Source organism: Anas acuta, chromosome W, assembly GCF_963932015.1.
Source record: "Anas acuta chromosome W, bAnaAcu1.1, whole genome shotgun sequence".
Lineage (NCBI taxonomy): Eukaryota > Metazoa > Chordata > Aves > Anseriformes > Anatidae > Anas > Anas acuta.
In genome coordinates, this window is record NC_089016.1 from 12,294,823 (window position 1) to 12,303,753 (window position 8,931).

General features: G+C 38.9%; 1 long non-coding RNA gene across 1 annotated transcript; it reads left to right on the top strand.

Moving 5' to 3' along the window:
- Nucleotides 1-2,646: 2,646 nt before the first annotated feature.
- On the top strand, nt 2,647-6,950 carry LOC137846692 (uncharacterized). Its single transcript, XR_011090603.1, has 4 exons — nt 2,647-2,670; nt 3,901-4,120; nt 5,723-5,847; nt 6,878-6,950. It is a non-coding gene; the product is annotated as an uncharacterized lncRNA (long non-coding RNA).
- Nucleotides 6,951-8,931: the final 1,981 nt, after the last annotated feature.

The window sequence follows — 8,931 nt, forward strand, 5'->3', positions numbered from 1 at the left end:
TGTGAGAAACAAAGTTGTGTTTTTGCATGAAAGTTGTTTTTGCAGTGGAAAATCCACTAACCTTGAATATTCAAAAGTGATTGTGCAGGCATGACAATAACATAGCGGTGGGGAGTATGTTAAGCAGATAAGGGGAAGGTCCCACTGTCCCAAAATAATGAAGATAGCTAAGAAAACCAGGATGAGCAGTGCAAAATCCGTAAAAACAAAAATCACAGGCCCTCTAGTCACAAAAGAAGGAAAAAGGAAAATGAGAAATTAACAGTTGCTCAAATAAAATTGTACATATATGGTGTAGAAGTGCATCAAACAGTGTGTGAACCTGTAGCACTCAGCCAATGAGGGAATGGGAGAAATCAGGTGTCGAGTAATAGGGGTAATATACGGTTATGAAAAACTTTTACTGTGAGCTCCTGCTTGGAGGACACTCACCACCGCAACTGTGAATAAAATAACTTCACAGAAGACCCTGTCTGAGAAACTTGAGATTTTTTGCACAGTACCAAGAATGTTCTGAAAGAATGCTGACCTGTTTATTGACTTCAGCCATTGACAGTTGTAACACCATCAGCATGCAATCTGCTCCACATACAGTAGTTCTTTCTGAGTTTGAAAATAAGTGCCATTGTCTTCTGAAACGTTTGATCAAGTTTAAAATCTTCTGCTAGAAATCAACCATTGTCTAGAGTAGAACACAAAATTAAGAGAAATAAATGTGAAAAATAAATGAGAGGCCCACGCATGTTTTCACCTCCATTAAGCTACATATCTGCTGTTGTTTTCTTTTTTTTTTTTTACATCAAGTCCAGAGAATAAGTTCTTTCCACTAAACACATAGTGCATTAAGACTCACCTCACTAATGACAGAGCAACAATGAAAAGGCAGGGTAAAAAGTGCTTATGCATGATATCTTCACAAAGACCCCTTATTCTCCTTGTATATTTTACTAACTTGAAAGATGAAAGTTATTACAAAGGACACTCTTTTGTCTCAGCAAGGACCCAATCTGAATACCCTAAAGTGTATCTTCAATACTACCTGCTTTCACTGCTTGTCCAGTCCATATCTATTAAAACAGTTTAAAACTGGAAAGATTACATTCACTATTGTTTCCAAGTTATTAATAAAAACATCTGATTTTTTGTTGTTGTTACCTATGCACAAAGCCTTTTTTCCTTTCCTCCCATAAGTCATCATTCTCCCTATTTCCTTTGGAAACGAGCATACTAGCTTGCTTTTGCAGACAGTCACTATCGCTGGCAATCCAAAAGAACCTGATTATCTGTTGCTGTAATAAACCATACTTGATTGCATTGTGATAACTCTCATTAAGTGCAACGAGGGTGAGGGTGGTTATCCATGATAGTTCAGTGTTCTGAATCTAACCAGACCCCCAGGCAGTTAATGCATTTTTGGTGAATGTCTGAACGGACCCCCAGACCGTTAATGCGTTGATGGTGAATGTCTGGACCCCCAGACGATTAATGTGTTTTTGGTGAATGTCCGACTGGTTCAGTACCCTGAATCTGACCGGGCCCGTAACGGTTAATCAGCTACACCCCTTAACGCGACATCCCCTTATTTCATCTTGTTAACGTGTAGGTCACTGCACTTATTTATTTATTGGTAAGTGGTATGATCAGGAACAGGAGAGGGGTGGGGAAAACAAAGAGACATCTTGCAACAAGCAACACAAAGCAACAACTTACTTACCAAGATGTTTGCAGGGGAAGAGTTCAAATCACAGTATGGTTTGGGTTGGAAGGGCCCTTAAAGACCATCAGTTTCCAACCATGGAAAGCCATGGGCAGGGACACCTCCCACCATATCAGGTTGCCCAGGGCCCCATGCAGCCTGGCCTTGAACATCTCCAGGGATGGGGCATCCACAGCTTCTCTGGGCAACCTGTGCCAGCACCTCACCATTGTCTAAGCAAACAATTTCTTCCCAATATCTAATGTAAAGCCACAAGTTTCATTTAAGTTATGAAAGTTATAAGTTATTTAACTTTTAACGTATTCTCCCTTGTCTTATCATTACACTCCTTGATGATCAGTCCCTCCTTATCTTTCTTGCAGGCCCCCTCCAAGGGAGTTAAGTTGCTTTATTTTATCCCATTTTACTTTGACATGAACAAAAACCAGGAGCCATAGCAAACAAAACTGTTGGATAGGTACAAATAAGCCTAGGGCAGGCATAACAAACTCTTGATAAGGGGTTGCTACCCCCTCACTCTCCTCAGCGGGAGATGCTTCTGAGGAACAATACAAGTCACTGGGAGCCAGCACCCACCCTAACAACTCCAAAAAGCCCGCAGGACAAGCCCTGGACCCTATACCTGGCATTACGAGCCGGCATCGCCACCACCACCCGGGACCCACCCCGAGCTCTGAGGGTCCCCCCGCTTCTCCACCGCCCGGCTCCCCGGGCACGCAGTGAGGCCCCAGAGGGCTGAGGCTGCCCCCACTCACTGACCTCCGGCCCTCAGGAGGCCGGGGCTGCCAGCAGGGCTCCGGTGTGAGGCGGCTGGCGGCCCTTTCCACCGGTTTTAATTTAAATCCTCTGCTGCCGCCCAATTAGGGAGTGCAGGGCCGCTGCCCCGAACGAACAGGAGGTGGCCCGGGACTGGAAGGTGCTGCTGGGAACCGCGGCCGTGCGGGGCCGGAGAGGTGCATGGGGAGGGCCCGGGGGAGCCGCAGAGGGCTCGGTGCTTTCCCCGGGACCCGAGCGGGGCTGCGCCAGGGGTTGGGCCCGGGCCCTTGCTGGTAACATTGTGGGGCCGCATGGTGTGGGGTGGGCTCCTTTGGGGCAGCCGCTGGGCCCCCAAGGGAAAAGGAGGGAGCGGGAAGGCCACATGGCCAGGTTGTCCCCCTGGTGCTGCCCCAAGGCGTGGGGTCTGCCGTGGTGGGGAGCCTTCGAGGTGACTAGGAGTTGTGTTCAGCCTTAGGAGCGTGGCGATGTGAGTTATGTGGCTAACGTACTTCTGTCAACGTGATGGTTTGTTGTGTTGGTTAATAAATACACACTACAAATGTGGAGAGCCTCTTTGAATCCCGGTGATATCCCCATCAAACTGTGGTGGCTCCCAGGCATGATGTTCAGCCTCGGTGCTGAGCCCTTCAGGTCATTAGCGCAACAAAATATGACAAGGGTCTGAAGTTTAAAGCTATCTTTCCATGCTGCACATGGAGAAAATGGTCATTTCTCAAAAGGTGTACACTGATATCAAATCTGGGATGATCCCCTAATCAGTTGTGTACCTCAGCCTCCTGTGTGCAAGCACAGGCATCAGATTTTCTTGAAAAGTGAATAGAGTAAAGCATTAATGTTTAGGTATACTTTTGATCCAGCTGAAAATTAACTTTTTCTGTGCAAGTACAGAGACATAGAGGCACTGTCTGCAGTTGGGTTGGCTTATGTCATGAAACAAGTATTCTGCAGAATAGTGTTTGCACTTAGAGTTTGGTGGTTTTAATTCTGCTTTTAGTTAGATACCTATTGTCCTTTAAAAAGGTACACCAGGGAAGAGAATTTGAAGGTAATAATACATATTTTGTTGTCATTTGCTTGAAATTTTTAAAATTATGTATGTGACTTTTCTGGTACGTAGAGTTACTTAATCCCATGTCTTGATAGGTTGCCATCAATAGCACAAAATCTGCAGTTGTTACTGATGTCTGTAGAAAAAGTTTTGAATGTCTGTTAGTGAATTAGGTCAGTTAGGTTAGTTAATCTCTTGATTGTTGGAATTACGTGTTAAATCTGGATATAATGAGCTTAAGTTGACCTTTTGTGTCCATAAATATGGTGTTACAAGAAATCTTGATTTGTTGCGCCACAAATACTTTTTTTTCTTTATGCAAATACATAATGCATGCTTTTTAATACTTTCCAGATAGGAACACTGACCTTCATCCTGAAGAAGACATCACTTCCATGATACTTTGACATAGTCCCCTGAAAATGAAGCAAGATTCTACTGGAAATGCTGCTTACATGGTGGACTGTGAAGATTATGTGCATGTGATAAAATTTAATCCATTTGATAGTGGAGATGCATGTTCCCTCACTGCATATGGTGGCAATAACTATGTAGTTGTAGGGACATGTAGATTTCAGGTTAGTTTTTGTTTATTGCTTTTATTAGTTGCTTCATGAAACTGACAGCATGTCTTCTGACAAAGTCACTTTCCTGCTTCTTTCCTTCCCCATTTTTCCAGGAAGTGTTTTACTCCTTTATTACATTATGACTTTGGGATATTTGGTCTTAAAGAGAAAAAAATGTATATATAAATACATATTGGTATTAGCATCCTGCTGGTGTAAAGTTATTTTTGAGTAGGCTGCAATGAAAACAGGAGTGCTCTACTGGAAGAGTAATCCCAGTTCAGTATTTCTTGCAAATGTTTGTGACTACTACCTGGGAACTTAAGCAAGTAGCTTTGGAAATATGTAACTTATTTGCTGTATGGTGTTTTATTTTTTTAAGGCTTTCAGGTGGCTATCAAAGCAGCAAAGATTTCAAATACCCGGAATAGAAAGGAATAATTAAAATTTCCAAAGTAAGTTTAGAGACATTTCTTTCAAGGAAGGACAGTGGCAAATAATAACTTAATATACATCTGCTTTCTAGGTTATTTTTTTTACATCTCTCTGACAGACTGTTAGAAACAGTAAAATGTGTTTTTTTACCTTGACATTATTTCCAGTCACCATATCGTGAAAATTTTTAAAAAGTAAGATAGCATACTGTGTATATTTATATGTAATACTTTTTTTTTTTATTATTATTGAGGCACTTTTTTTTTTTTTTTTTTTTTTCCCCCGGATGCTTGAAAATTGATAGTAGAACACTCTCATCTTTGGAATCTATTTTTACTTTTTTTTTTTTTCTTGAGGTCACTTCTCCGTTACATGGTACTATTTTTATACTTTACTATCTAATATAGAAAACAGTATAACTGGTCTTTATTATTCCCCAAAGTCTTACTGTTGGAAATTTTCTGAAAATCACCTAGGTCCTTCCTAGCTTCTACATTATGCAGAGTGTATACAGAGAGATTTTTTTCCTTAAAGCAGAATTGTGCCATAGAGAACATTTCATCAAAATAGCCTTCATACATTTTGAGGTATTACACAGGATGTTTTGAGAACTTTTTGGAGATCAGTTGATTCATTAAGTCCACAGTCCCAGCAATTGTTTCATCTTTGTCAGCATCCAGTTCCCTCACCATTGGGAAGAATAGCCAAGGTAGTAATTTTGGTCATGTTAAATGATGAAGGGTACCTTTTTACCTGCTGCTGTTCTTCCAGAACAACCAGGTTGTTCTAGCATTTTTCCATAAAGTAAAACCAACTGGGAGAGAAGATAGCCTACATGGCCTCCTTGCTTTTGTTCCCATTATTTCGCATTGCAGCGTGTGCTTATCATGCTGTTGTCAGTGGTTCTGGTTGTATCTATGATGATATTGAGCCCAAAGAATGGGCTCAGCATGTTCCTCTGGCAAATCTTCTTTTTGTGCAATGTAGGTTTGGTTTTGTGCTATGTTGACTTTGGTTTGAAACTGCAATCATTTCATGGATTTTTACTTACTTACATATTTCAAGTAAATACTTTCTTTATCGCAGCAGACACATCTAACTTTCAACTCCATATCAATCTGACTTGTTAGAAGTCATCAACCTGTTATTCTGAATTAGCTAACTACAGTATTTCTGTAGGAAGAGGATGCAGAAGTGGAAGGCATGCAATATAAGACACTACGAACATTTTGTCATGGAATCAGAGTTGATGCCATAGCAAGGAGTCCAGAAACTAGACTTGATGCTTTACCTCCCCAGATAAGGTATTTCGAATAAATTACTATAACGAGTCCTTGTCTCATATCTGTTTTCTCATATCTGTTTTCTCTAAGTCCTTAGTATTGAACTAACTTTAATGCTTACAGCTGAAATCTAACTGAAGAAATTGCTGTTGGAAGTCTGTGAACACCATTGGAACAACAGTTTCTTAGTCATCCTTATATATTTTGTTCTGCTTCCCGAGCCCCTTACTCTTTCCTCCCCACAGTAGATTCACAGTAGACACTAGATTTTTTAATTTTAATTGACCTGTAATCTAGTTAGTCTTTTTGTTGTATGTATCTGTATAATGTGTATGTATCATTGTAAGAATGATACTAGTATCATGGCCTGCTTTGTAAAATTACATGTGATGTTCTCCATAGTATGGGCTATGTTTAGGAGTAAGTTGGATGCTATTTGTGAGACCTGTCAAGCTGTAAGTCTAGAAAAATGGTCAATTATTAAATATGCACTTAACAGGAATTCAGATGTTCTCAATTGCTTGTAAGCCTCTTCAAAACTATACTGGTTGCTTACTGCTGCATATTTTTACAGTCTTTTGTTTAAAATAAGTTGGAGACTGGTTAATAAATTAATCCCTAGGTAATTTAAAACACTGATGATGAGGGTTCTGTTTTTTCTACCAGCCACTTCCTCCAAGGTAAATTCTGTGGCAGTTATAAGAGAGATTTCAGGTAATTCACAGTTGATTCAGATTTAGCTTTGTCAAATGTTTTGTATTACTTTCCATTAAAAAGTATTCTTGGCACTTGATACACCATATTTTATAGGCAAGTTCCAATTATAACTCTGAATGCTTGATGCCAAAGCAGAAAAATTAGAATATACGTTTGACTGAAAATCTAAATTTCCTTTTGCATGTCATTTTGCAGATTTAAAATGGGGTGAAACTCTTGATTGATCTGGTTTGGTTTGTTATTTTATCTGTTTATTTTTATTTTTTAACATTTAAAAATAAATAAATTGCAGTGCTACCTGACAGAAGGGCTTTTCTTTTTCTGTTGAGTGTAGGTTTTGTACAGCAGCTTCTGACAGGAAGTTAAGGCTATTTACTTCAGACCTGCAGGACAAGAATGAATATAAGGTAAGGGTAACTGAGCTGATATTGAATATTTCTTTAGTCTCTAGTGAAGTCTAATCTTTCACTGAGCTTGTGCTTCACTTTTCTTAATGTACAGTATGATGCAGAACACTAAACTCTGGCAGACCCATCATCTATAGCAAAGATCAGTGTATTGAATATACCTTTATATCTTTAAAGTGGGCATAACTAATTATCAGCTATATTATATTTTGATTTAAAAGTATTAATGTAACAGCCAAATTGACAAAAAGTAAGTAGAGGTTTATTTGTGGTCTAAAACATGGTCTAAAAATATTCTACAGGTGAATTTGAAGTACTGTGTTGGAAAAGGTTCCTTTACACAGAGACCTGTAAAATATTATGTGGTATTGTTTATTAGACTTGTCTATTTGGAGAGCAAATTTAATGCTTTGTCTCTTTCCTTGGGGAACAGGAAAGTTGCAATGAAACCATTTCGTACAGTAGAAGATTTAAAGAAAGAATATTGAATTTTGTACGTAGCTGCAGACAGTTATATAAAACATGGCCATGGGCCAGTACTTGTTTATGTCTAAAATAAAGAGAAAGGGAATGACTCCTTCAAATACATCTTCGCTTCCTGTTCTTTCAGTGTAGTGTTCTTTCACCAGTGATGTAAGAGGTGTCAGGTTTAAGAGATTTCTGTTGTTTGTAAGGCATTCTTGTCTTTGTAACTCCTACGTCACTTGGGTATGTACATATTCTTCAAAAATTTGCCTTTGAAACAATACCCCAGTCCAAATATTAATATTAATTAGATGTTCATTTGAATTTGTTTTGTTGAGGTTTCAGACAAGAACAAGCAAAGCTAATCAATGCTGAAAAATCAGGGGTGAGGGTTCCTTCTTTAGTGCTTTGGAATATGATAATGCCTCTGAGAGTTGTGTATTCAATATGAAGGGGAAAAGAACTGGCTTTCCTTTGTGGTTTGGCAGTATGTATTAGTAAGACAATATTTGCCATACAGAAAGTAAATTAATTGCAGATGTCACTCTTGGTCAAATAATAATGGAGTGAGTAAAGCTATATATAAGTAAAAATGGACATTACTAAAAAATAAAAAGTATTTCAATTTCAGAAAAGATGTTCTATGTTACTTCATGCATGCACCTTCCCATTTTTTCCTTCCTTCGTGCTTGGTCCATCACCTTGTATGGCCTTGTCAGCCAGGAAGTAGGATAACTGACATGGTTGCAAAGAGCTTGGCTGGCACTTCTAGCAAAATATTTCTAGAAATTGTTAACGTTGTTTGCTTGTAAGTTGATGTGTGTCACTCCTTAACCAAAGTTACCATTTTATATAATATCTGTCAGTTTTATGATATTGTAGACAAGCAGCTTTGATGGTGTGAGTTAATCTTTTAACTTTTTTTAGCAGAATATAAAGTTACTTTACTCATTACGTATGTCTGTTTTAATTTGAGAAATTTATAGAATTGTCTGTAAGCACGCAGAAGAAAGAGAATAGGTAGAGTCATTAATAACAGTATAGACAATGGAATGGTTAATTAGTGGAAATAATCAAACACATAGAAGAACCTGGTACTACAGGCTCCAAATTCAGCTGTCTAGTGTCTCCCTCTTTTTTTTTTTTTTTGGATTAACAATGGGCCTGATGGACTGTCTGCTAAAATCAGTGACAAGTCTCTTCATTTCAGCATGGTTCAAGGCATGAATGAGTGTTTTTTTCCTTGTGTAATGAATACGAAAGCTTTAATTATTGGGTGTTAACGACCAACAAATTTTTGAGTTTTTGCCAAAAATTGTGAAAAAGTGACAGCTGTGATAGTTCATAGCCTTCATACCTCTTTTTGTCTCCTGTCTCTTATCATCTGGTCTTTAGCTGAAGGTGCTCTTTTATACATTCTGGAGCAGACTTCATGTCTATACTAGCTTTCAGACTGTTGCACATTGATTTAGGACTCCTTCCAGACCAACGCTAGGAATTCTCAATGGGATATGCT